General features: G+C 37.2%; 1 protein-coding gene across 4 annotated transcripts in view; it reads left to right on the plus strand.

The window, feature by feature from the left end:
- The first annotated feature begins 4,399 nt into the window (after window positions 1–4,399).
- Window positions 4,400–26,320, plus strand: part of raph1b (Ras association (RalGDS/AF-6) and pleckstrin homology domains 1b) — a 62,317-nt gene continuing 40,396 nt past the window's right edge. For all 4 annotated transcript variants that reach the window (XM_079812905.1, XM_079812907.1, XM_079812906.1 and 1 more), the window contains exons 1-2: window positions 4,400–4,604; window positions 18,927–18,986. The gene's annotated coding sequence lies outside the window, so the exon portion shown is untranslated. The remainder of the gene's footprint in view (window positions 4,605–18,926; window positions 18,987–26,320) is intronic.

The following is a 26,320-nucleotide window of genomic DNA, read 5'->3' on the forward strand; positions in this document are numbered from 1 at the left end:
GTGAACCACAAAACGTGACAACATGTTTTACAGAGCATAATAATGCTTGCAAACAGAAAGTATTGGAACATCAGAATGATTTTCCATTCATGTGTTATATTCCATCTGACATATAGGTCTCAGTTTTACAGACCTTAAAATATTACGTTTTCATTTTTAAGGTTGCTTTGCCAAATTATTTTTATATAAATAAACTTTTTTTAAATCGAAAAAAATGAATAAACGTACAACTCCATTTCCAGAAAAGTTCCATTTAGCTTTTTTGCCCATTAGATGTGTGCACTTTGTGCAGTAAAATCAAGAATCTGTGATTTGTTCATTCTGTTTATACTTGATTTGGCTGACAAACGCACAAAGAAAAGATTTCAAATGTTTTGTACTGACCAACTTAATTGTATTTTGTAAATATTAACGAATTTTGATTTTGATGGCTGTAACACTCTAAAAGAGTTGGGATAGAGATATATGTAGACGAAGGTCTCGGCTAATGAACGGTGTAAGGGAACAGGTTTTTCTGAAAATGTTTTAATTTGTGTCAACTCCGTCAGATGCATTAAAAAGCATGATATTTGAATTTGATTCATCCAACAACAAAGTGCAAAGTCTTCAATTATGTAATTGTCAGGAACGGTGCTCCTGAGAATTCTCCCTCTCTCCAGGAGAGGGCTCCCTCACTTGAGTTTTAGCGAGGCATTCTCTGGAATTTCCCATAACCCCACCTGGACTGATTGCCACACGCGTTCCCCATTCCCTGGCCTATTTTAGCCCAGTGTTTTCTTCACTCTGTGCAAAGTCTTGTTTTGCATTGCCGGACATTTCTGAGCGTAAATTTTTTCTTGTCATTCCTGTTTTGTGACCCGTGGACTGTTTATTAGAATCTCTGCCTCCTGCCTTGTTGACCTAGCTCTCTTTTGCCCACGTTCTATGTTCCTGACTGTTTGCTGCCTGCCCTGACCCTTTGCCTGTGTCCGACTACAAATATTGTCTTGCCCTTATTGATGTCTTCTGCCTGTTTCCGACCCTTGCCTGTTTACTGTTTGGGAACAATCCAGTTCCTAAATTCTTTAATTCTCTACCCTCCTTTCTCTACCCTACCCAAATATCAGACAGTTCAGTTTATGTTTTAATATTTTAACACAATCAATTGATAAAAGAATAAAACGTTTCTTTCAAAATTAACAGAAACCTTCCTCTGACGGTGTTAAATACTGATATACTGATGGAGTTGACAAAACTGACACCGTTGACAAAGGTCCAACTGAGGTTACTGTGATGGAGCACCCAAACAAGCTACGAAGAACCCTTCAGGAGAATGACCCCAGGGATGTACAAGAGGGGGTTGAGGATGAACATCTCATTTGGACGGACCCATTGGTAAATGGGAAAATCGACCACGAGTGCAGTCTGTGGCAAGGAGTGTAAAAACCTCAGAGGTCTGAAGATCCATGAGACAAAGATGGTTTGCTTGAGAAGGGGACACATGAAGCAAATGCAGGAACATTCACTGACTCAGGTCAATGAAGAGCGTGGTACAAGTAATCCAGCAAGACCAAACCGGCAAGAACTCAAGATCAGCCAGCTGAGACAAGAACTCAAGATCAGCCAGCTGAGACAAGAACTAAAATATCTTAAGCGTCAATATAAGTTGGCTAAGGAGGTTGAGAAAACTGCCCTCTCAGACCTCACAGATATTTTAATGAAGAGGCTCATCATACTTAGGTGGGATAAACGACATCAAAGGAAGTGCAAGGAGAGGGCCCAAAAGTGTAGTGCTTTTATTGCCAATCCTTTGGCTTCACCAAAAGGTTACTCAGACAAAAGCGGAGCAGCCACCTCACTTGCTCCTTGGAGGAATTCAATCATCATCTCAGTCTCACCTACAGTGACACTTTGAGAGATCAAGACCTCGGCCCATGTGAGGCACTGGTGACACCTCTAGAACTGCTGACTCAATTCAACATTTCTGAGCCGACTCTGAAGGAGGTTAAAGAAACAGTCAAGTCACCTTCATTTAGCGCTTTTTACAACACAGATTGCTTCAAAGCAGTTTTACAGTGATAATAGGAAATTCATTTTTGTTTTAGAAGAAAAGCTAAAGTAAGTTTTTGATTGATAAATTAATTTCTGCTGTCAAAACTGATTAGTTATTTCATTTGGCGCCACTTAAACAACACCATCCTCACCTAAAACAGAAAACCCCCAATGCGTTCCGCACCCCAACCGCACGGCAACAGCACATGGTGGCCTGAGAACGCAAACCATGAAATAGGTTTGAAATTGTTTTGAAACTATACCATCATCATCCACGCACAAAAACGGTGATGGCATGTACGCAAGCATCACATGTTCCTAATGTGAATCCAAAGGATCTGAGCCTGTCTTGAAAACGCATCAATTACGTAATTGTTATTTGTGTCTGACCTGATTTAAGCAGCGGACAACTGGCATGTTCCTTTATGAAGTCCATTACATCAGGGTTTGCTATTTCTGTGATGTCATATCAAAAAAAGATGTGCACAAATTATTTATAATAAGAATTGCAACATTCCATGAAAAAATAATCATCATAATCATCTATTTTGATTTCATGGTGACAGCATGTAAATATGTTATGTCCAGTATATATGTATATGTAAGGCATGTAAATCGGGCCAAATATATATGTCGATAAAACCATGAAACAACATTAGAATAATACCCCATATGCAAAAAATTTATCATATTACTATATAAAGAGTATTTGTGAGCACTTGTCAACTCCAGAAGTTTACAAGTCAACCTGACGGAGTTGACAGCTGATAGAGTTGACTAAATTAAAAAATTTTCCACCTTAACCATGTGTTGACCACCTCAACCACATTGGAGCAATTTTGTTTTGTTTTTTTCCTGTAGCTGCTTTAATAAATATATAAAAAATGGCAAGATTTATCCCGCCATGACTATTTACAGAAACTGGGATGACGGAGTTGACATGTTAAAGCTGTGACTGCAGAGACTTAAAAAAAAAAAAAATTATTATATAAAACTTCCAGGACTAGCCTATGTGTCATACCAGATCCACAATGAGAAGAAAGGGTGCCTCAGAATTAAAGATGCTGCTGCTGACATTGCCTGATTTATTCAGAATTATAAAAGAAAATCCTGACGAAACTGACGCAAAGTCAGGACACAAAAATTGATAGGTATTTTTTACGAAAAATATATCCATGATTTACTTTTTGTATTGTTTGATATCTTACAGCTCTCTACCTTTCGATTATTTTTTTTATTTTTTTATTTTTTTATTTTTAAACACTTTGTTTGCCACTTTCACATTGTGACCTGTATGTATACAGATTTCCTTTAGATGTAACATTTTAAGTATTTTTATTTTGATGATTTCTTTTTTAGCATAAAGAGGTCTTGGACATGTTTAGTCCCTTATCTGAAGAATCAGTGAGTTATTATTTAATTTATTATAGTTTTAATATAATTGTTATTATTATTTTTACATTGTTATAATAACGTATTCTTATTAATAATTCTTATTATTTTGTTAATATTTGCGTTTACTTTACTTAAAGTGGGAAAACTTGCAGGTATGCAATTGTTTATTTTGTTTTATTTTTTATTTTTTTAAGAACAGAATAGCCTACAACAGGCTGACTAACATTTATGGTTTTGTCCGCTGGGGGGAAACGTTACTACACTTTCTGCTCGTTAATTTGTTACTTCGTTCTACAAAACATAATAAATGGCAAGTTTGTTAAAGCATTTTACATTTTTCAGTTAATGATTTATTTAACCTATCTAACTATCACATGTGACTAAGAAGAAAATCGAATATTTAATCTACAATTGAAACTAACAACAATTTAACAATTTCGATCAGAGTCGTTGAAATCAGGACTGCGTTAAAATTATGCAAAACGGAACTTCAGAAGACAGAACTACTCCTGGATGACTATCACATGGAACAGATGGATCTTATCATTCTAGTGCAGTAGTCCAGTTCCATACATGCACATGTGCTGCCGTAGCAAATGGTGCTCACTGTGCAGAAGCCAAATGACGTCTAGCTCCTCCTCTCTAGACCTAATGGGTGGACCTTTTCTAGTCCAGTTCCACCTCTGGAGACCTAATGGGTGGAGTTATGTTTAACGATATGGTTTATGGTAGGATTAGGGTGTGGTTGGCCCGTATAGTTCCACCCATCATTGGACGTCAAGCTCCACCCATTGGCTCTGCAGTGAGCAGCCTCTCGCCCGTTGTGCTCTTGCACCAGTAGCGGCCTGTGGTGTGCTCTTGTGAAGAGAGGGGCGATCCACGCACCTCCTTATGGTCGGCTGATTGGTCGAGCGCTGAATCTGGGCAGGACAGGAAACGGGATGCGAGGAACGCGCAGCAATCTCCGTTCTCCGGGAGAGAGAATGGGAGAGGAAACCGAAATGTGTCAATAGGAGACTGGAAGGATTGAATTGGGCAAAGTAATAATTTGCCCTTTTGGTGTATATATACGGCGCCATTCACCGCCAGGGACGTGGGATATTTACCTTTAGTACTCTTATAAATAACTGTCGGCTGTTTTTATTACATAGAAGAATTGCAGAGGTCTTCTTCGCTGGGTAAGTGGCCACTATTATCTCATCTTATGTCTGCGACTCGTACGCATATAGGCTTCAACTTGTGCGGCGTTCTGTTAAAGTGAGTTTAGCTTAGGAAAGCGCTGGGAATCGCTAAGATCCCACTCCAAAGAAACGGGCTCAGTATACTGTCTGCTGGTGTATTGTATGTCCTTATGAGAAAATTGCCTGGACAAAAAGCCATGGAGCGTGTTAAAGAAAGGGGTCGAATTTATCTTTGTCATTTGACAATGGGACAGTTCCCACGTGCACAAAAGCTCTCCATCATCAGTCAATGCATTTCGCTGACCGGGTTGCAGTTAGTTTGCAGAACTGTATAAGCTTGTGTGATTGTGCGCATTTGGCTTCATCTCCAGTTGAGCCAAATAAAGCCTCCTGGGTGTGTGGTCGAGTATATGTACTGTGACCAATGGATGGTCTGATCTGTGTCATTTTGGTAATTTCATCATGTTGCATTTATTCACCAACAACACCGGAGAATAAAAAGTCCGTCACGTGTTCTCATGAAACGCTGTAGCCTACTGTATGTTGGCTTGATCCTGGGTGTGTTCAAAACATACGCCCATAAATTTCATGCCCCCTTCACCCCACGTTGGTAAAGGGAGTTGTTGTTTTTTTCCACGCATTGTAATTATGCTTCCATCTCTGTGCTTTTAAAATGAATATAAATTGAAACCATGTTGTCAGCTTGCTGGTCTCCGCCCAGTCGAGCCCGAAGGCTAGCATGTAGTTCATGATATTAAACCATATCCATTCGATAAATATAAAGGGTTCATAAATGAATGAACGCAGTTTATTGAGGTTAGTGGGGGAAAGTGCAGTCTATGGAAATATTTCCTGCATGTTTAACCGTCTTTTATTTGTGTGTCGCGTGCGCTCTAGGCCATCGTGTCCAGTCAGTGTTCATTGTCTAGCTACAGTCACTCAGGTCATAAATGTTTTTGTCACACGTCATTTTTCAACATCGTTCTTAATGTAATTCTTAATCCATATCCATAAATTGACATTTAATTGGGACTGTTATATCCATGTTCCTGTTAAAATTGGAGTTAAGATAATGGATGTTTATCCTCAGAAGAATAATCTTGTTACTGTCATTCAGAAAATGTTAAAAAGGGATTGTCCTTACTCACCTGGCTCATCATGAAAATAGGGAAATGACAGGAATACCTGTAATTTTGGGGACATCCTTTGAGATGTTATTGATCACAGACACAACATTTTTAGTTTTAAGTTACTTTGCTTTTAACCTCAAAGAACATATAGTTGTGTCCCAAATGACACATTTCACTAAACTTACTATGCTTGCATGTAGAACTAAAGGACATAAATAACTTAAATACGACCATTCATTGAGGGTGTGCTTCTGCTTTAAATAAAAGTCCATGTAGTTTGAGGTATAATCATAAAAAGTGTCTTTTCAATGAGTAGTTCCACTTTTCCCACTTTTTTTGTTTAGTCTGTGCTCTTTAGTTTGCTCTATCAGAAGATGTAGTCAACAATCAACATCCTTCATAGGCAAAAGGTGGGAGGTAGTCTTTGAATTGTTGACCTCAAGAAAATGAGTACTTAGTCCATGTTTTTCCCATTTTCCTCAGTTCCTTGTTCACTTCCATGTAGAGAAGGGAATGCATGGTCCTCTGGGCATGAGTGTGGACAAAGCAGTTTGGATGAAAAAAACAGCTGTTGCTAATGCATCTCAGCAAGGCAAAGATCTAAGTTGTATAAGTGTTGTGATCTATGTAACTAAACATGCTTTTACAGTTAATGTCAAATTCGGGGAAGATGATCCAGCTATGCATGGATCATAAATTTATATAGTAATTTATGTAATTTCCAGCTTCTGGCAGCTACATTTCTTACTTTTTTTTTCTTCTTCTTCTTCTTTAAATATTCAATTTATTTTGTTGAACTTTTGCATGTTTTGAGTGATTTAGATTTGATTGTAAAATTTAGAAAATGGAGACTTTGAGTTGGCCGAAGAGCTGGGGCCACACAAAAGACTCAGATGTTATTTGGTGTTATTTTACCAAAGCTCCCCCTCAGAAAAGGGGGCAAACCTTCAAAGAGAACTGTAACCCTTCATGAAACAGTCACCAGGGAAAGTGAAACCAGATAGGTCCTTAAGCAACTACAAGGAACCGCAATGGAGCACCTGGAGGCCAGCGAATGCCCTGCTGGTATAAATGCTTGGCACCAGTCATCAGGTGTGCTTGACTCTTGGCTTTCAGGCTTACCAGAGCAACACTCTTCACACTCAGTTGCATCTGATTTCCCATAAGTAATTTGCCCAACTTTAACTCTCAAACAGAACTGATGAACAGATAAACAGATTTTAATAAATAAAAACATATTATTATTTTCTTTTGCATATTTATGCAAATAAATACAATGTAAATTAATCTAATTTGTTCTTTGGACATTGGGCAGAGTGTGTTTTTAAAAAAATCTTTGAGTTGTGTGTGTCTGACTGTTATTTTTAAACTAAATTTACCATCCTTATACTCTCATTTACTAACAAATTTTAAAATGAATTGCTTCAGGAGAGTAAATATTTTTTTATGTGAAGAGCAGATTAAGTTACACATTAAATTTATCCTCATTAACAGATTCAGTGTATCATTACATAGAAATCCTGGGATCAGTCCTAAATACATAGTTTAAACAAATAATTGAGGTTAAAGCATGTGTGAAGATGAACAATGGTATTCTAAGTTTAAGTATTATAAACATTAACATTATGCATTTCAATAAAGCTTCTTTGAAACAATGTGTGTTGTAGATTGCGGCATACATTTAAAACCGACTTGACAAGTGCATTTACTGTAGATGGGAACATTCGTGACATATGTTTGAAAAATACCCATGCCTATAGTGAGAATTCACAAAATGAAATTTTGAGCTTGTTTCTGGAGTTCAAAACAGCTGGCTAAAGCTAACTTTCCAGAAATGTTTTCTGCGATTGGTAAACACCTTTAAACTACAATTGGTCCGTGCCAATTATGTAATAGGTTGGTGTCTTGATTGGAGTGCCGAATCACAGATCATGTGCAAACATATCCATGTTGCTATGATCAAATTCTTTCTGCTGTTTTCTCACCGCTGTCATTTTTCTTGAGTGTATTTTTTTTATTTAATGAGAGAAAAGAGCACATATTTACACATTCATCTAAATACCACTCCTAGCAATGTGGGCGGCGTCAGGATGTTGGCTAACAGTATACCGCTGCAGAGGTATTTCCAACTTCTGTTTACCGAAAAACAAAAAAGAAACGAAAAACCTTTACTGTGAGTATACTTGGGCCTTTAGAGAAGATTCGGTCTTGTTTCAGCTGATTCACTCCACTTGGTTTTCATTGTGACTTTGGAGAAGCGTATTATTGTATATGATATATGTACTGAAATACTAAATAATACAAATTTTGTTCCATAAAATAAGCTTCTCAAGTCTTACAGAAACAGAAAACAGAAAATCTGAAAACACTTTCTAATTGGTCATGAGGTGTTTGTCCAACCCATTTTGAAATTCATTAGTAAACTTGCTAGTCTGGCAAGAACAAATGAAGTGGCTCATTTCCCAGATTCTGAACTTTCCTTCTTCCCTTCCATCTATGTCCCAATGATGTTTGACCTCTCATGACATTAGTGATCTCACCATGACGACAGCTTTACTTCATCCAGCTGGAAAATATATCACTTGAGTGTTCTTCCTTTCCCTCAGAACAGAATTGTCTCATTCAGTAAACTTACATTAGAGAAAGAGAGGGGAGACTAGAAGAAATGTACTGAATTAAAAGAAGACTTAATTAAGTTAAGAGCCAGGCAAGGGGAAAGAAGAATGCATCAAATACATAATTTCATTGGCTCATCTGTCATGATGTCATTTATTTAGAAGACTTAAACTGTGCTGAAATCAGCTGTAAGGCCATGAGAGGAACGAGATGGGTCGGAGCTTACCCGGTCACTGCTGTGTAAAATGTCAGCCCTCATGGAGTTATTTATTTGTTGCTAAATTTATGTTTGTGATTTATTGTTGCTTATTTGTCCACTGCACATTAGAATGTTTTCGTATCCTCTTGAAAATACAGTTGCCATCTGAAAGCAGTGCATTTATATTTTGCTTAGAAAATTAGACATTTTTGTGCTGTTTTTAGTGCAATGGCACCAGCAGTCTACCATTAACTAATCTCATTTTAATCAGTAAGAACTCATTTTTATTTGTTAGCTGGCTATAAATGTAAGCTTAATCTGCAAACGCTTGCTTTAGCAAAAAAAAAAATGCAGTTCATACACCTCTGATATTAATATCTTCACACACCTTGGGCTGGAAGTTTCTAGGACAGTCTAATTTTTCCTTAGTCTTAGTGATACTGGACTATGGCTGTGAGAGACCTGAATGTCTAACTGAATGAATTCAATTTTACACAACTGTTCGAGCTATAGTATCTCATAAAAGTGTTTTTTTTAATGCATTGTAGCACTTAAAACTGTTATCAAGCTCATACTTCACTGTGGGTACTATGTAAAATAGTGGAGCATGGGAAGGGTGTGTGAAGTGTGAACTTACAGCCATGTACATAAACAATCCAGGGTCATTCAGAATATTTGAGCTCATGGAACACGTGGGCACTGATGGTTGAAGGTCCCTTTGTTGTTTGCTGACTTTTCTGGCTAGGCTTGTGTATCCCTGTAATGGAGTTAGAAATGTCCCCAGTCATCTAATCTTATTGGTTTCTTGGTTTTCCTCAGATAAAATTGGTTTCACAGATAAAGACTTCTTCTAGTCTAGAGCTAAGCTAATTACACCTAGTCCAAACCTAAGTATACTGCCATTTGTGGTTTCCATTGATTCACAATTGATTTTTGGGGGTAGGACTAGACATAGTGGTTAGAAAACAGGCTCTATCAGAAAGGGTCAGATTTGAGGATGGATGACAGATTGTGAATTTTTTGGAGGGCCTGACACTGGGGCCGGAATACTGCTTTTCAATCTGGTTTTTAGTTAAAGGGATAGTTCACCCAAAAATCATCTTCATGTTGTTCCAAACCCATAAGACTTCTGTTCACCTTTGGAACATGAGGTTGAAATGAGGTCTGTTCTTATGTCTTTGTCCTATGGGGTTGGAGTGACATTAGTGTGAGTAAATGATGACAGAATTTAATTTTTTCTGTGAAATGTTTCATTTTTGAATTAACCTTTGTTATCAGATTTCATTCCTAATTTGAAATATGTAACCATTACATTTTGATAAACCGTTACATTGATTGTTACAGTTCCCTGCATTTAGTCAGTAGGATCTTTACTAGAACAGTAGTCTAGTTCACAACGACTCAGAATCCTACTCAGACAGGTTATGAGTCAAGGATTGGGTTTGTCAGTGTCACAGGCTTATTTTGAACACAAGTAGGTTTGTGCCCCTTACATGGATTAAATTAATGGTGAGTGTGCAGTGCTCAGTGTCACACACACACACATGTTTGTTTTTGTGAAATGTGAGGACATTCCATAGGCGTAATGGTTTTTATACCTACAAACCGTATTTTCTATCCCCTTACACTGCCCCTGCCCCTAAACCTAGCCCTCACAGGAGACTGTGCAGTTCACTTTCTGTGAAAAAAAACTTGTTCTGTATGATTTATAAGCATTTTGAAAAGTGAGGACATGGGGAACGTCCTCATATTTCACCCTCTTTTTGTAATACCTGTGTCATACCCATGTCATTATACACATTTATGTCCTGATATTTCACAAAAACATGCCCACACACACACACACACACACACACACATATTCTTGGTAGGTTCCAAACCACTAGTCACCCTCCTGTTAATCTTTTGGCCATTATGGCCGTTTTATTGTGTGGATGCTCCCAATTACACTCCCACGTGCCAGACAGGAAACTCTCAGTCCTGTTTCCAGGTCAGCCTCCCTGTTTGGCACTCTGCGGTTCTTTGTTGCCACCAGAGGCATCACACAGCCCTTTTTAGGGGGCTTCAGAGATTGTGTCTCTTCAGAAGACTTGTATTAAACCTGTTGGTTATTGTGGATTACTTTTACAATGTGTTTATGAACTTTGTTGCTACAAATTTGTGAAATGGGCTTTCAGTGGAGGGACAGAAATCTGTCAGGTTTTATTAAAAATATCTTTAAAAGATGAATGAAAGGGTTGAGTATGATGGCAGAATGATGATCGTAAAATGTTTTTATTTTTTGTTTTGTTGAACTAAACCTTTAAAGGGCATATTGCAGGTTAAATTTCGAGATTAATACATAACCTTGTATGAAAATACATTATGAAAAGGTGCAGGATTTAAAATGTTTTAAAAAGACATAAAGGCACAAATTTAGTAGATAAAGTGGCCGTTTCATTGGGCGCTTGGAAACGCTTTTTTTCAACTTCGTGTCATATTAGGCTACGTCACGAGAGGGAGTCGTTTGCCGAGCTCTGCTTTGGCTCAGTGCAAAATAGGTTGGTATTCAGTACGAGTCTGTGTATTTTCGGTAGTTTTTCTATTCCAATTTATCATTGTCATGGTAAATTATTGTGTCCAGCCTGTCAGGACATCGAGTCCACAGGTTTCCTAAAAAAATAAAGTTAGGAATTCTGCATGGTGGCGTTTTGTGCAGATGAAGAAACGGGACTTCTCTTCTGCATCTGCCTCAAAACACACGGTGGTGTGTATAGTGCTTTAGACCGGAGGATTATCATCCCAGCGATATGATTGAGTCAAACATTGTTATACTCATGTAAGGCCGGCTACACACTGGCTGCGTGGCGTGAGCATTGCGTTTTCTATGTCTTTACACACCAGAAGCGTGTCTGACGCGGCGCTACTGCTGCTAGGTGACGTACAGGGAGGGGTATACTCCATGTTAAACATAAATATATGGCCTACTTATACAGCAAAGACCACGGGTGCGTCTCAATCAGCTCCTGGTTCAGTAGTCAGGGCACTGATCAGGAAATAATGGGCTGACTCCCTGATCAGTGCCCTGACTACTGAACCAGGGAGCTGATTGAGACACACCCAATGTCGGCAGTATTGACGGCAAAATAGGCTACAGAATATTTCGATCTGTATTGACAGGTGCAATATTTTTTTTCTTAATTACAATTATATCTGCATTTATGTCAAAACCTAGAGACTTTCAAACATCAAAATGTCATTTATTAGTATGTATTCGTGTCAAAATGACAAACAGCTTTTCCTATTCTATTTTGCCTGGAAACACTTCCAACACACTTGCGTGTCGGGTCGGTTCTATTTCTAGCATACGCTTTCGGCGCGGCTTGAGCCACGCGTGTCACGCAGCCAGTGTGTAGCTTGCCTAAAGGAGGATACTAAATGAATAAACATCCACACGCGATGCTTCTTTGCCGTCGTGTTTACATTGATGAATACAAAGTATGTACATTAACACAAATGAATACAGTCTCACATTTTTTTGAAAAAAAGTTTGGAATTATGTGCTATTCATGCCATGTATGTACATTCAAGTTCACTCAAATACATACTCATAATGTCATATACATCCTTCCTCACATTATCGGTGAATCGGCACGAAATAAACCCATAATACAGAATGAATGAATAGAGGATAAACACAATAACACAATAGTGTCTGTGGTTCGGCCGCCGGCAGATGTGATGGACGGTCACGGATCCATCAGAGATGCAGCTTGGAGAAAACGTGAACTGTGCACCGTGACGCGAGTCTTGTTTTTTAAACATGTGCTAATTACCAAATCAGTCGTGATGAGAAATCGCTAAGGTTACATCACATACCGTTTAGTGTGGACGGATATTAACGAGTGTGACTTTTCCTGATGGTCAAAGCTTATTAGTTTCTGTTATTGGCAAGTATCAATACTAGATGACAATAACGTTACCAGCTTTGCTATTGCCTGAAACATGATAATAATCAGTACAGTATTCTAATCTGAGCACAGTGTTCATATCGTTAGCTAGCGTTACGTTATATGTCTATATAAGCTAACACTGTTCTCTCACCGAGACACCTGCTCTCTTCTCCTCACACAACAACTCAATTTGTGTCCTCTAATCGTTGTTCTGTCTAATCCTGGTCTGTCCCTAATTGTGTGTCATAATTGTATGGCTGTGATCTGCCATATGAGTATTAATAAACATTCATAATGTTCTCAGCGTCCGAACTGTCATTGCAATCCATTGTTTTCCTATCGCTGAAATTCACGCACGCCCTCTCGTTACGTCAGGTCCTGTTTTGGCATTTTTAGATGCGGAAGTCAAATTTTCTCACAAAAACGACTCAAAAAGCCTTAATAGCGTATTTATAAGTATATTTCATAGAAAATCTAGTTCCTACATTATTTTTCCATACATTAACTCACTGGAGTCTCTAACCTGCAATATGCCCTTTAAGGAAGCCCTGTATAATCAGGCTGATTATGGGTTTATCTGACACTGACTAAACATGTCTTGTGAAGAAAATACATTCTTGTGGGCAAAAACTAGGCAAAACTTAAAAGAATGACAGAGGACAACAAAACCTAATAGAATGAATGAGAGCAAGTACCACTGTTAAAAATAAAATATGAACTAGATATAAAGTAGTCAACCTTATTAATCGACTTGGCAGTTTAACAATGACCCATCCTTGTTTTACTCTTACTCTGCAGTGTATCTGGCTCACAAATTTCCAGCCGGTTTTCCTCAAAGTTGTGTGCAGAGTAGTCCAAAGAGTTATGGACTGACAGCAGCCAGTATCAAAATCTGGAAAGACTTGAGCCAAATTATGGCAAGCTGTCTTTTCTGGCAGGTTCATAAAACTGTATGGCGAGTGGTCATTGTATGGAAGATTTCGTAGCTTTGGAGGAGCTGGAATGGGGCCTCAATCAAGCCCCCCCCTCCCCCCCCCCTTTTTTTGTGCAAATATTCCATCTGTTGAAATTCCCACACACTGTGTACTTTGTACAGCATAGAGGATATGTTTGTGGCTGTTGAGAATCCTTAACAGTTAACGGTTTGTCTTTATGACCTCATATTGGAAGTTTATAATGAATTAAATCCAAATCACAGTGCAAACCTAAAGGATGCCACAAATTTATATAACATGCGTTAGAGAGAGTGAGCCAGGTGGCCTGCGCCACAGCTTTAACAGAGACTCATCCTTTGGTCTCCACAGTGTTGTTATAAATATCGCTGTTATGTATCAGATCAGTGGTGTCCTATTAAAGGACAGCCAGGAGATTATTTAGATCCACTTAAATTTTCTATCTAAGATATTTCTGTCAGGATAAGTGCCGACCCGTACAGTCAATGCTAATATCTTTTGCTATTTCATGTTGACTTTGATCATTTGTATTGATTGCCCACGTTTAACATGACAGTCTGAGGTCTTCTATTGTTAAATATTTAAAGTATTTTTGTGCTCTCATCCTGATAGCTCTCATAGTAAGATTGTTCTCATGTTTACTCATGAAATATATGTGCTCTTCTATCTATAAATCTTTTATAAGATGGTTTTGTCCATTTCAAACCTTTCTGCTGATTTGTGTGTGTGTGTGTGTGTGTGTGTGTGTGTGTGTGTGTGTGTGTGTGTGTGTGTGTGTGTGTGTGTGTGTGTGTGTGTGTGTGTGTGTGTGTGTGTGTGTGTGTGTGTGTGTGTGTGTGTGTGTGTGTGTGTGTGTGTGTGTGTGTGTGTGTGTGTGTGTGTGTGTGTGTGTGTGTGTGTGTGTGTGTGTGTGTGTGTGTGTGTGTGTGATACAGTTGAGGCTAGTTAATCAATAACATAGCATTAGGACATCCCTGGAGAACATCAGAAAGAGAGATGTTCACTCTTTTGCATTTAGCTCTCAAAAAGCCATTATGTGGTATTAGTACCCGTTTCTCTCCATTTTCTGTCTCTGTTGAGGGCTGCTGACAGGACCTGACAAACTGTCAGCATTCAGGTCGGTCACTTCAGTTTTTCAACTTTAGGTTTGATATGGTAAACTATTCAAATATGTTTAACACCATTAACACATTTACTTTTTTTTGTTTTTTTGAGTTGTAAAGTTGTAAATAAAGCTTTATTAAAGATTATTGGAGTACATTTTATAAGAAAATACAATTTCAGTCTTTCTACTTGAGAATCTCACGTTTAATCCAAAGTGTTGTTATTTGCTGTTTGCTGCATTCACGTCATGTCGTAATTGCCTTAATTATGAGATGACAACCTGTGACGAGCTGTTCACATCCTCGGACTCGAAGTTATGCATTATGGTTTTATCACCAAAGATCAAGTGCTAGTGATAAATAACGGATAATTTTCCTGTCTTAGATCTTTGAATCTCATTATAAGATACCAGCCAAAGACAAACTAACAAGTCGTTCATACTTTTGTCATGTAATGGACGTATAGGCTCACAAACAGAAGTTGAAAATTTGCATTAGCTATAAACCCTATATGCTGTACATCAGTTGTAGTAATTGTATTGTAACTATGTTTGACTGCATTGTCCCTGTTAAATGAATAAATAAAAACAATGAACGAATCACCCTCTGAGACTTGTTACTCCTGAGTCATATAAAAGAGTCATTCAGAATGACCATGGAAGACATCTGTGACAAGAAGTCCATAAAGTGTGGAGGAAGTTGTTATATAATTGAATTATTGCAGTTTTTACTTTACTTCAGTATTTGCATTTCCCATGTGCTTTAATGCTTTTCAAGAAATCAAGTTGATTTTCAAGTTCAAGTGTTTTTTTGTTTGTTTGTTTTTTTATGTGAGAGAAGTAATGACAGAGAAACTTAATTTATTAATGCATTAACTTTGACAAAAACACATTCTTTTAATCATCTTTATAACTGCATGGTGTTTGGGTCTACTTGCCGGGAGAGGAAAGAATATTTTTAAATTTTGGGTTAGTTAGAGCTTATAATTTTACTGTACTAGTCAGCGTGGGACATGCAGTCTTTGTTTCAAGCTTCATCTTAATGTTGTATAGTTCTGTCCATGTATGGAAAGACACTGTTCAGTCTGTCCACTCAGTAACAATAGCCAGTTCATGGTAAAATCTCACTACTGGGGTTTTCCTCTGACATCACTTCCAATGTTTTGGCTTCTGTTCTGTGCCCCCTCACTCCTCATTTCCTGTTCGCTCTGGAAGCCTCTGTATAGTCTTCCGCTGGGTTGTGCTTGTGCCCTTTGCATTCAATGCTGATGGACACACCTGGTTGTCTTATATCTCTCTTTCTGTCACACCATGTTATGACACAGTGTATGACAGTCATGTGAAACTCATCTGGCTTTTGTTTTTGTGGTTTTGTATGTTGTTGTTTTTTTCTTAATTATACTTATGGCCTCTTGTACTTACCAGCCTATTTTGTGTAAAAAGATGGTAATTTGTCTCTGTTTTTAAAACTTTTCCAATAGCACATACATGTTTTACATGTTGTGTAAGCCTAGATACACTGAAAAACAGATGCATGGTGCTGTAGAAGAATCAGCCTTTCAAAACAACTGTTTTGAATGTAATTTTCCTATCAAGCAGGAACCTATGCCATCTGACACCTGGGAGATGATTTCATGGTTGTGTTGTTTTTTTTTACCAGAGGATCCAGATATGACATTTTTGATAAAACATTTTTTTAAATGAAACGTATGAATAGATTCATCTTTCATAAGAAGATCTACTACAGGCATTTAGAAAACATAGGGTGAATTTTCATTTAATGCTGATTTTTAAAAAAAATATTTTGTCCTAGTTCTAAGCTAACAAACACTCTCTCAAATAAATATAGTCAAACACACTGTGTCAGTTTTGACTTTGTCAGTGTCTGTTTTCTTCATGCAACGTGGATAAGCTACAAGCAGGTAAACTTGTCAGCATGAGCTAGAGTACCAATATCTAAAAAAGTGTTTACCTGATTTATCACCTGAGAACACAACAGCCTGAATAGGAAAAAGATTGATTTCAGTTTTGGTTTTTTGCTAAAAGTTTCAGTATCTCTGTAAAAAACAAACAAAACAAAAAAACATGGTGTATCGCTACTTTCTATTTTTGTTTTTGAAATTTAAAATGCACATATGTGAACATATGAGGCTTTCGCATAACTATGAGAATAACTATGAGCAAGTTGCTTTTGTTTTATTTCTTTGACCAGTGTAGACGCTGAGAAGGCTTCTTACTGATTTTGTTACCATGGTAACCAAAGTCACATGTAATAAGATGATTTTTATAATGGCACGCTGTTATATACATGTTATATATAAATACTCCTACACCTTCCTTCATTTTTAACAACTTTTTTAAGACAATATTTAATCTGTGAGCTGTTTTTTTTCATCACCGTTGGTGGAATGTGAAGCGATTTGTGCTGTTCAGTATGTCTAACACACATGAGTCACTCCCCAAGTGTCTAAAGAAAGATCTAATGAGGGAGTCTTTTGCAAGGACACCACATGGTTTGCAGTTCGTGAGCCACTGCTTTGTCATGCGGCACACACACAGCGTCTCATGCTGCCATGTGGACAGACGGTCGGCACAGTTGTGCCTCACTCTGCAGCTGTGATCTTGTTTGGTCGGGACACACACCCCTTTTCATACTCTTCACTTTTGTCTCTCATCAGCTGAGATGTGTGGAAGTGTGTATGTTTTAAGGGCGAATAACAGGTTGTGTGTTTGTGTTATGGCTTTCTTAATCAAGACAAATGAGCACATGCGAGTTATCACACTTTTTGTTATTCGATTTAAAAGGGATTATATAGGTTATGAGTCATTGATTTCTGGGAAAACATTTGTTTGTTCAAAATGCTTGTTTGGTTTTAATTAAAGTAACTCTCTTTGTCCTTAACCCTTCTATGAAATAAGCAGCATGTGGTGGTGCTCTGGATTTGAGGTTTTTAGTCCAATTTAAATTCAGCTTCCAGTTTCTTTTGATGTGTACACAATATCTGGGTTAAAAGCTTTTGGTACACCGTTTACATTACAATAGGGACTACCAATTATAATATTATGTAATATAAAATTAACATATTTATTAAAACCAGGTCACATCAAAGTCCCAGTTTCTGTGGACTTTCTTTGTTTTGTTTTTACAGTATTTGCTTTTTACAGTAATTATTTACTACTGTCTGCTGATTACCTGTTATGTATAGACTAGTGGTTCTCATCCTTTTTGACTCTTAGGCCACACATTGTTTGTGATTTTACTGGATAAGAATAATGGATTCAAAAAAATACGTATACATTTTTTTAAATAATAAAAAATGAGATGACACTTCCTTCCTATCATTCACTCTCAAAAAAAAAGGTACAGCGCTGTCACTGGGACAGTACCCGATACAAAAGTGAAAAGGTACATACCCCTAAATGGTACACATTATATCTACATATCAGTACTTTAAAAGTACATATTAGTACCTTTTTGCTTTTGTGCCTTACTGCCCTAGTGACAGAGTGTTGGAAATGTAGATTTTTTTGTTTGTTTGTTTGTTGATGTTTTGTCTTATTTTAAATCATTTTAAATCCTTTTGAGACCCCTGATTGAAAACTGGTTGAAAACTACTGGTATACACCACCTATTTGGGCCTTTACTCACATTCCTTTGTAAACTTACTAAGTAAAATTATAGTTGCTTTGTTAACAAGGCTGACTACTCAGTAAAACACATCTCATTCTGTTTGTTTTGTGCTTCTTTTTTATATATATATATATATATGTGTATATATATATATATATATATATATATATATATATATATATATATATATATATATATATATATATATATATATATATATATATATATATATATATATATATATATATATATATATATATATATATATATATATATATATATATATATATATATATATATATATATATATATGTGTATATATATATATATATATATATATATATATATATATATATATATATATATATGTGTATATATATATATATATATATGTGTATATATAAATTTTGACAGTATAATGAGCCAATCACAGGAATATGAGGGCAGTCTCCTCTTATGTAGCTTTTCACTTCGATTTGCACTTATTCCCCTCACATTCACACAGTTGTTTAGCTGCCTTCTTCTGAAACTTTATCCACTTGACTTTAGTAATAAAATGAGTGTTTTGCACAGTATAGCTAAGCTTTATTTGTGTACAGTATTTAGTCTTACCCTGCTTTTAACCATTTAAACCCTTTTAACAGCATTTCAATAAATATGATGATATAGTATTTGTATGTTACTCCTCATTCACCAGTGTTTACATTTTCTTATCCTATACACAAGCTTATATTCCCTCTCTCCTTCCTTCTACAGGCATCAATTAACCTATTGGGCACTTTGAGCTGACTGAAAGAGGGCAACACTGTACCAAAGGTAGGCTATTCTTCTACATCCGGAAAATTACTGTCAAAGTCTGAACCCCTTTTACAGGCATTGTTTGGAACTGCTGGTGTGTAATCTGTGATGTACATTTTTGTCTGTGTTAAAGGAAAGATGAGTAATTTAATTAGTATTTCTTCTGCACAACTATATTGAAAATGTTCTGAGGCGACTGACATTTGCATGACAAATAATGTCTGCAGGAAGCTGGGTGCCTGTTTTTATATTTTCTTTTTATCCCCAAGCTAACAGGAAAATGCCTCAACAAAGATATCCATTGTGTACAGTACATGTGTTTTCAGATTAACCATTGGAAGTGCAGACATGTCTGAGAAGAAGAAACGATAGGAAGTGAGGTTGGAAAGAATGATGGAGGTTTAGGAGTAAGAATTTAGTGAAGATTTAGCATTCTGACATCACAGGGGATTTTTGAGAATAATGCCTGGAATGAGTGCAACCATGTGAAACCTTGGAGGCTCTAGACAGCTCTGTGTTTAATCTGGTGAACAAACTGGACTCTTTCTGGAAATTTGTTTGGAATTTTTTTCCCCCAGTTGCTGAAATTATACCATGCTGAATTCAGAAATATCGTACATATCTTAATATCCTTATACCTTAAAGAAAAAAATGCCTCATTAAAATAATGAAAATCTTGTGAAGAAACCCATAGCAGGTCTTAATATTAGGTACAACAGATGAACAACAACACATGACACTGTCATTATTTATTTAACAAAAAAGACAAAATGGAGAAGCCATGTGTGACAAACTTAAATGGTAAATGGACTGCATTTATATAGCGCTTTTAACAGACCTACGGCCATCCAAAGCGCTTTACATTTGCCTCACATTCAACCATTCATACACTCATTCACACACCGACGGCGTGTTCGATTCACACTTAAGTACGCCTTATGATTAAATTGCATGTAGAATAACCTTTAGCAGCAATGACTTGAAGTGATAATTTTCTGTATGACTTTATAAGTCTCTCACATCTTTCTGGAGGAATTTTTGCCCACTCTTCTTTACAGTGTTGCTTCAGTTAATTGAGGTTTGCTGTCATATGTTTATGCACAGCATTCTTAAGGTCCCGCCATTCTGATTTGCTGGTCTTCTTGGGATCATTTTCCTGTTGCATGGCCCAAATTCGGCCAAGCTTTAGCTGTCAGACAGATGGCTTCACATTTGACTCTGTTATACAAAGGAGTTCGTGGCTGACTCAATGACTGCAAGGTGCCCAGGTCCTTTGGCTGGAAAACAAGCCCAAATCCTCACCAAATCATTGTTTGTCTGATATGCAGGGTTTGGTTATGCTGTGTTTCGCCGAATATGTGCATTATGACCAAACATCTCCACTTTGGCATCGTCTGTCCAAAGGACATTGTTCCAGAAGTCTTGTGGTTTGTTCAGATGCAACTTTGTAAACCTAAGCGTTTTTTTTTTTTTTTAAGAAGAAGATGCTTTCTCCTGGCAACCTTTCCAAACAAGCCATACTTGTCCAGTCTTTTTCTAATTGTACTGTCATGAACTTTAACAGTTAACTTGTTAACTGAGGCCTGTAGAGTCAGAGGTGTAGTTCTTAGGGTTTTGTATATTTATTTCTATGAGCATTGGGCTGAATTTGCTGCGACGTCTACACCTGGAAAGATTGCCAACTGTCTTGAATGTTTTCCACTTGTGAATAACCTTCCTCACTCTAGGATGATGGACTTCAAATTGTTTGGAAATAGTCATATAACCCTTCCCAGTCCCAGATTAATGGCAGCAACATTTACTTCTCTAAGATCATTCCTCCTTGGCATTGTGTTAACACACACCTGAAGGCTCCAGATCAGCAAACTGCCAAAACTTCTGAGTTGGTCACGCTTGCTGATGATCAGTTAATCAAAGGCATTTGATTAGCAGTGCCTGACTGTTACTTACCCTCTTGATTCCTATGGAAGCATTAGGGGTGTGCTTAGTTTGTCACCCATGGTTTCTTCATTTGACCTAGTAGGTCAAAAGGATGTACTTTTTTTAAGACCTGCCAAGTACCAGATGCTTTCTTTTATTATGCCCTGATAATAAAAACCATATAATTCAAAAGGGTGTCTTTTTCACATGACTGTATCATTTATTTTAACTATTACATAATATTTATTTACATAACAGAAATGCTTCACTGCTTAGTATTTATAATAATAATAATAATCTTTTAACTAACTTGTATATTTAAGCACTTAAAAACAATTAAGATGCAAAAAAAATAATTTTTTACAACGATTACACCACATTACATTTTTTAGTAAATAATTGAATCAAAGTTTATCAAACCCACATAGAATCAAAAATGCAAAGAGTAATTTTCAAAGAACTTGGCAGGTGTGTTTTAAACAAGATTTTTTTTTTGTGGACATTCATATTTTTCAAGAACCAAAATACTTATTGTCCACCTGAATGGTTACAGGTAGATGTGTAACACATCATAGTACTATTTGAGAAAAGATCTCACATTTTTTCATGACTGAAATGTTGTGATAAATATTGATTTTTGCAACGTACAGTAGTGTGTGGAATCTTCAGAGATCCGCTGATAACAGGCTGTGTATTTCATATTCCCTGTCTAAAGTGGTTTAAATAGGTTTTTTGGAGTTCAGACTAAAGAAATATGTTTAAAAATAACCTTAAGTATGCCTAGTCTGACTCAGATGTTAAGACTCAGTGACATGAGGTTCTCAGGTGACCTGGCTGTGTTAAATTCACATTCTCACTTGCTGCCTCACCTTTGGCGTCTAAATAAACTGGGTTGACGTGTTTTGGATTACTTTTGGTCACAAACATCATAAGTAGCTTCCTACTGCTTCACTTGTGCTTGCAGTGCCTAGGCGCCTTCTTTTCAACACTGTAACCAAACCAGCTGCCAGCTGAAGTCAAAGGTCATGAGCTGCCGTTGCGTGCGACAAAATGCCGCCCAGCTCTCAGCGACACGTTTGTTTTTTGGGGGGATGGACGTGCCATTCCCAGCTGTCAGAGCCAGCTCCAAGACTTCTGTCACGTTTGTGTGTCCTGACATGCAACAGGCCCTCACAGAGTTAGCAGTTGGCCAATGCCACACAGTCCAACTGTGCATTAAGTGCAAAAGAAAACAGATATGTCAGATAGTCAAATACTCACCATTGTCTGTGGAGGCACTGTGGTAGAACATTGCATGCAAACTGCAAGGTGTGTAATACTGGAGATGGGTATCTGGTGTGCCATAGACACAAACACAACGTTTTGGACAAATCAAATTCACTTGCCATTCTTACCAAACATACAGAAAAAGAATAAATAAAGTACAAATATGCACAGTATTCACATAAAACATATGCTTAATAGACAAACAGTATACAGATTCAAAGTAGGCCTACTTAAGACATTACAAATCTTGTTTTAATAGGACATTTGTTGTTTGCGGATTGCTGCGATAATTACATGTGTGACATGTTGCTCAGCCCTCGCACCAGTGTACAAATCATCAAGGATGTGATGTCAGAGGGGCTGTTAATTTTTTTTTAATAATAAAAAAATGTTTGCAAAATAATGGTGCGTGGATGAATCATTTATAATAAATACTGCAATATTCTAAATAAGAACAGTCCATTTTGATTTTGTGATGACTTTAAAATATGTATACTATGCTCATCATTATGCATTTAAATCATTATTGATAATGTGGTGATGGCAAATGTGGCTTTAGGCTTAGGACAGTGGGGGTTTATTATTTTGGATTTAAATGGAACCATCTTTTGATATACTTTAAGCAAAATTGAAGAACAAACAACTGTGACATTTCACACAAAATCTGGCCACAACACAGATGTTTTGGAATTCAGTGGATCAAAACATCTTGCCAGTGGGAACTTTCCTTTGCGTTGGCTGTTAAAGACCTTCAAACTGCCATTGGTCCATGATGATTATGTTATGTATGTATAAGGGTGTGCTCTGGGCCTCTACCTTCATTGACAAGATATTTTCAAGGTATTTTTTGTTAACTCAGTCCGTTGAGGTTAGCCAAAATAAAATAAAACGTTTGTCCCTTTAGGCTTTCTGTAGTCTGGTGTGCACTGTGTAAAACTGATCGTTGTATAGTCTCGCTGGGTGATTTTTAACTTTGTCTACAGTTAGCAGACTTTTTAAATGAGTGAGTCTAAGATAAAGTAGTTGCTAGTTTTACCAAATTCTGGTTACCTAAAAGTTCATGTCTTTTTTTTGCCTTAATACAGTTTTTACAAAGGGTCAGTCAGCACAACTATATATTCTGTTTTATTACTGGTATATCTATGAAACATTTGGTGCTTATTACATCTGCATGGAGCACAACTCCTAAAAGTCAACAAATCCTCTAGTTTGTTCAGAGTTGTCTGCAGAATGGAAGACTCTGCAAGCAATAATTTAAATATAAATGTTCTACATTGCAGATCAAAGCTCCAAAAACCTTAGTGCTGCCCGTGAGTGACAGTAGACACAGACTAGTGGGCATGAAATGCATGATGGGATGCAGTAAACCAGTGTCATGACAAATCAGGTCCTCCCTCAAAATCGTGTCTCCCCAAACTGTCAGTTAATGATTTTCTAAGTATATACATATTATATTCATTTAAAATCCACATATAGCTTACTACATAATGCATACAATTTGTCACTACACCGGCAGTTATTATACTGTGGAATATGACAGGTCAGAGATCCCCTCTATAGTTATAGTAGTGCAGTGCTGAAGGGTTGGGAGTGGTTTCAGTTCTAATGTTACGTGACGTTGGAGTTCAGCAGTCTGATGGTCTGCAGGAAAAAGCTGTCCCACAACCAGCTGGTGCAAGACCTGATGCTGCGCTACCGTCTGTCTAATAAAAGTGGTGAGAACAGTGCATAGTTACTAGAGTCTCTGGTGATCCTTAAAGAACTGCAGTTTCTGACAGAACTCTAAAATTGCTGGATCTATTGACATCACATGGAATATCTGCCGCTCCAGAGCTCTAATCTGTCTTCATAGACTAAGTATACCCATTTTATTTAATTCTTAATATTTCCTCTTATGTATAAATTTCAGACTCTGCAGTATGTTGCAGGTGCTTTTTGCATTCATGGCAGCTGCATTATCTGCAGGGCTGGTTCATGGTGCAGTGTGTTGTGACTTTGTCTGTGCCTTTATAGGCTTCACATTTCAAGACCACCTGGGACCCCAGTGAAGGGGATTGCTTGCTCATCTTGCCCTGAAGCTTTGCACACCTGCATTTCAGACACACACACACACACACACAGAGCAAAGCGAGGGGGATACCCGACAGTCAGCACTATCCGTGAGCATGAGCCTTTGGTTTTTGTTTCAGGCAGGATGTGGCAGATAAGGAAGAAATAACAGCCGAATAGAACATCTGGAGGATACAGTTCATGGAACTACTTTAATCTACTTTTATTCCTCAACTTGAAAAAAAAAAATCATCAATTGTTGAAGGGTCTGAACGCTTCAGAGCATTCATTAGGCTGACTTTCTGTTTTAAGAGTTGCATCAAGAGCTCTGATGAAAGATGAGCATGTTTCAAATGAGCTGGTTGCCTCATGGGAGCTGACATATTAAGTTCATGTGACCAGATGAATACTACTCACTTTATCTCAGTAAACCTCATTATTGGACACTTTTGCGTTTTATTATTAATTACTTTGGTAACATTTTACAATAAGGTTCATTAGTTAACTACATTAATTTACATGAACTAATAATGAACTGCATTTACTAATACTTTATTAAAATCTTGTTAACATTAGTTAATGCACTTTGAACTAACATGAACAAACCATGAACAGCTGTATTTTTGTTAACTAACATTAACAACGATTAACAAATACAGTAACAAATGTATTCCTCAAGGTTAGTTCATGTTAGTTAATACATTAACTAATGTTAACTAATGAAACCGTATTTTAAAGTGTTACCATTACTTTTGTGAGAGGCTGCATCCACATCTTTTGGTGTCAGTATAAATTCCAAGCCTATTATATTAGTTATATTAGTTGTATATTATATTATTTAAATGACTTCCTTTCTTCAGTGGAACCAAAAAGAAGATATTTTTAAGAATCTTCACATTAGATATTTTCCCAGAAACCAATCATTTATAGTGACCACAGCTGTTAAGCTCCAAAATTGACAAAACACCCCACCAATAAATTAGTCATTTATATCTTGTGTGCTTCATTGCAAGTCTTCTGAAGCTTCACAAAGACATAAGTTGTTCCTCCCCTCCTTCTCCTTACTTCTCAGGCCATTTGGGCATTTGCACAAGGTCCAATTTAAGTAAAATGTTCTGGAAATCAAGTTAATTGGAAGTTTGCGAAAGTCCTCCAGATATTACACTTGAACATATCTTTTAGCATTTAAAGAATCCTACATTAAGTAAGTTGTTCATGGAATGTTCACAATGGGGACTTTGTGGTTACCTTTTTTGGTTAGCTGTGATTTCTTTTGTGATCATTTCACCATTATGGATTCTACAGATTGTGGCTATACAATATCGGCACAGGTTTATACGATTATGTGTCAATGAAGTTGAAGTTCTTCCTTGTTGCTTAAATTAAGGCTCACTGTGTCAGACATAGTGAAGGTCAGACTACGGAAAAGTGGCACACCTCTTTCTTGTCGAACTTTGGACTTGTGTGGCTTGTATATGAAAGGAGCCCTTTCATTGGGCCACCGGCTGTGCGGGTGTGTGCTTCGTGTACCGTTTGCTTGGCCAAAGGATATGACATCAAGTGCGGAGTGAGAATCAACCCACGCCCCACACCCTAATGAAATGTCTTAAGCTTAGGCACCATGTCACTATCTCTTGCTATGTCTTTCTCTCTCACCTACTCCCTTTCCCTCTGTATATGCCTTATTTTTCTCGTTCTCTTGATTCAGTTCTGTTGTTCTGAAGAGAAAGGCATGAAAAATACACGTAGGCTCTCTTTTCAGCCTGAAATAGTCAGGTTTTGTTTGAGAGAGTTTGTATGTGACTTTTACCTCTGTGTGTGATGACTGTACACAAATATAACATAGAAATGTCACAACAACATGCAGCACAGTAATTGACAGTTGTCAAATGTACTTCAGAGGTGTTTGACTCATTCCTGGATGCTGAAATAAGTAAACGCCTACCTCCCTCCAGTATTCATAGTTGTCAGTGTATCAGAAACCATCTTCAAAATAACAGTGTAGACTGAGTTTGCAGTTTGTGGTAGCCGACATTTGGCTCAAGGCTGTTTTGATCAGTTGTTCAAGTGACCTAGTGTTCACTTTTATTTCAATACAAAATGAAGCCTATGCCTGC

The sequence above is a fragment of the Gobio gobio genome (assembly GCF_949357685.1).
Source record: "Gobio gobio genome assembly, chromosome: 3".
NCBI classification, from domain to species: domain Eukaryota; kingdom Metazoa; phylum Chordata; class Actinopteri; order Cypriniformes; family Gobionidae; genus Gobio; species Gobio gobio.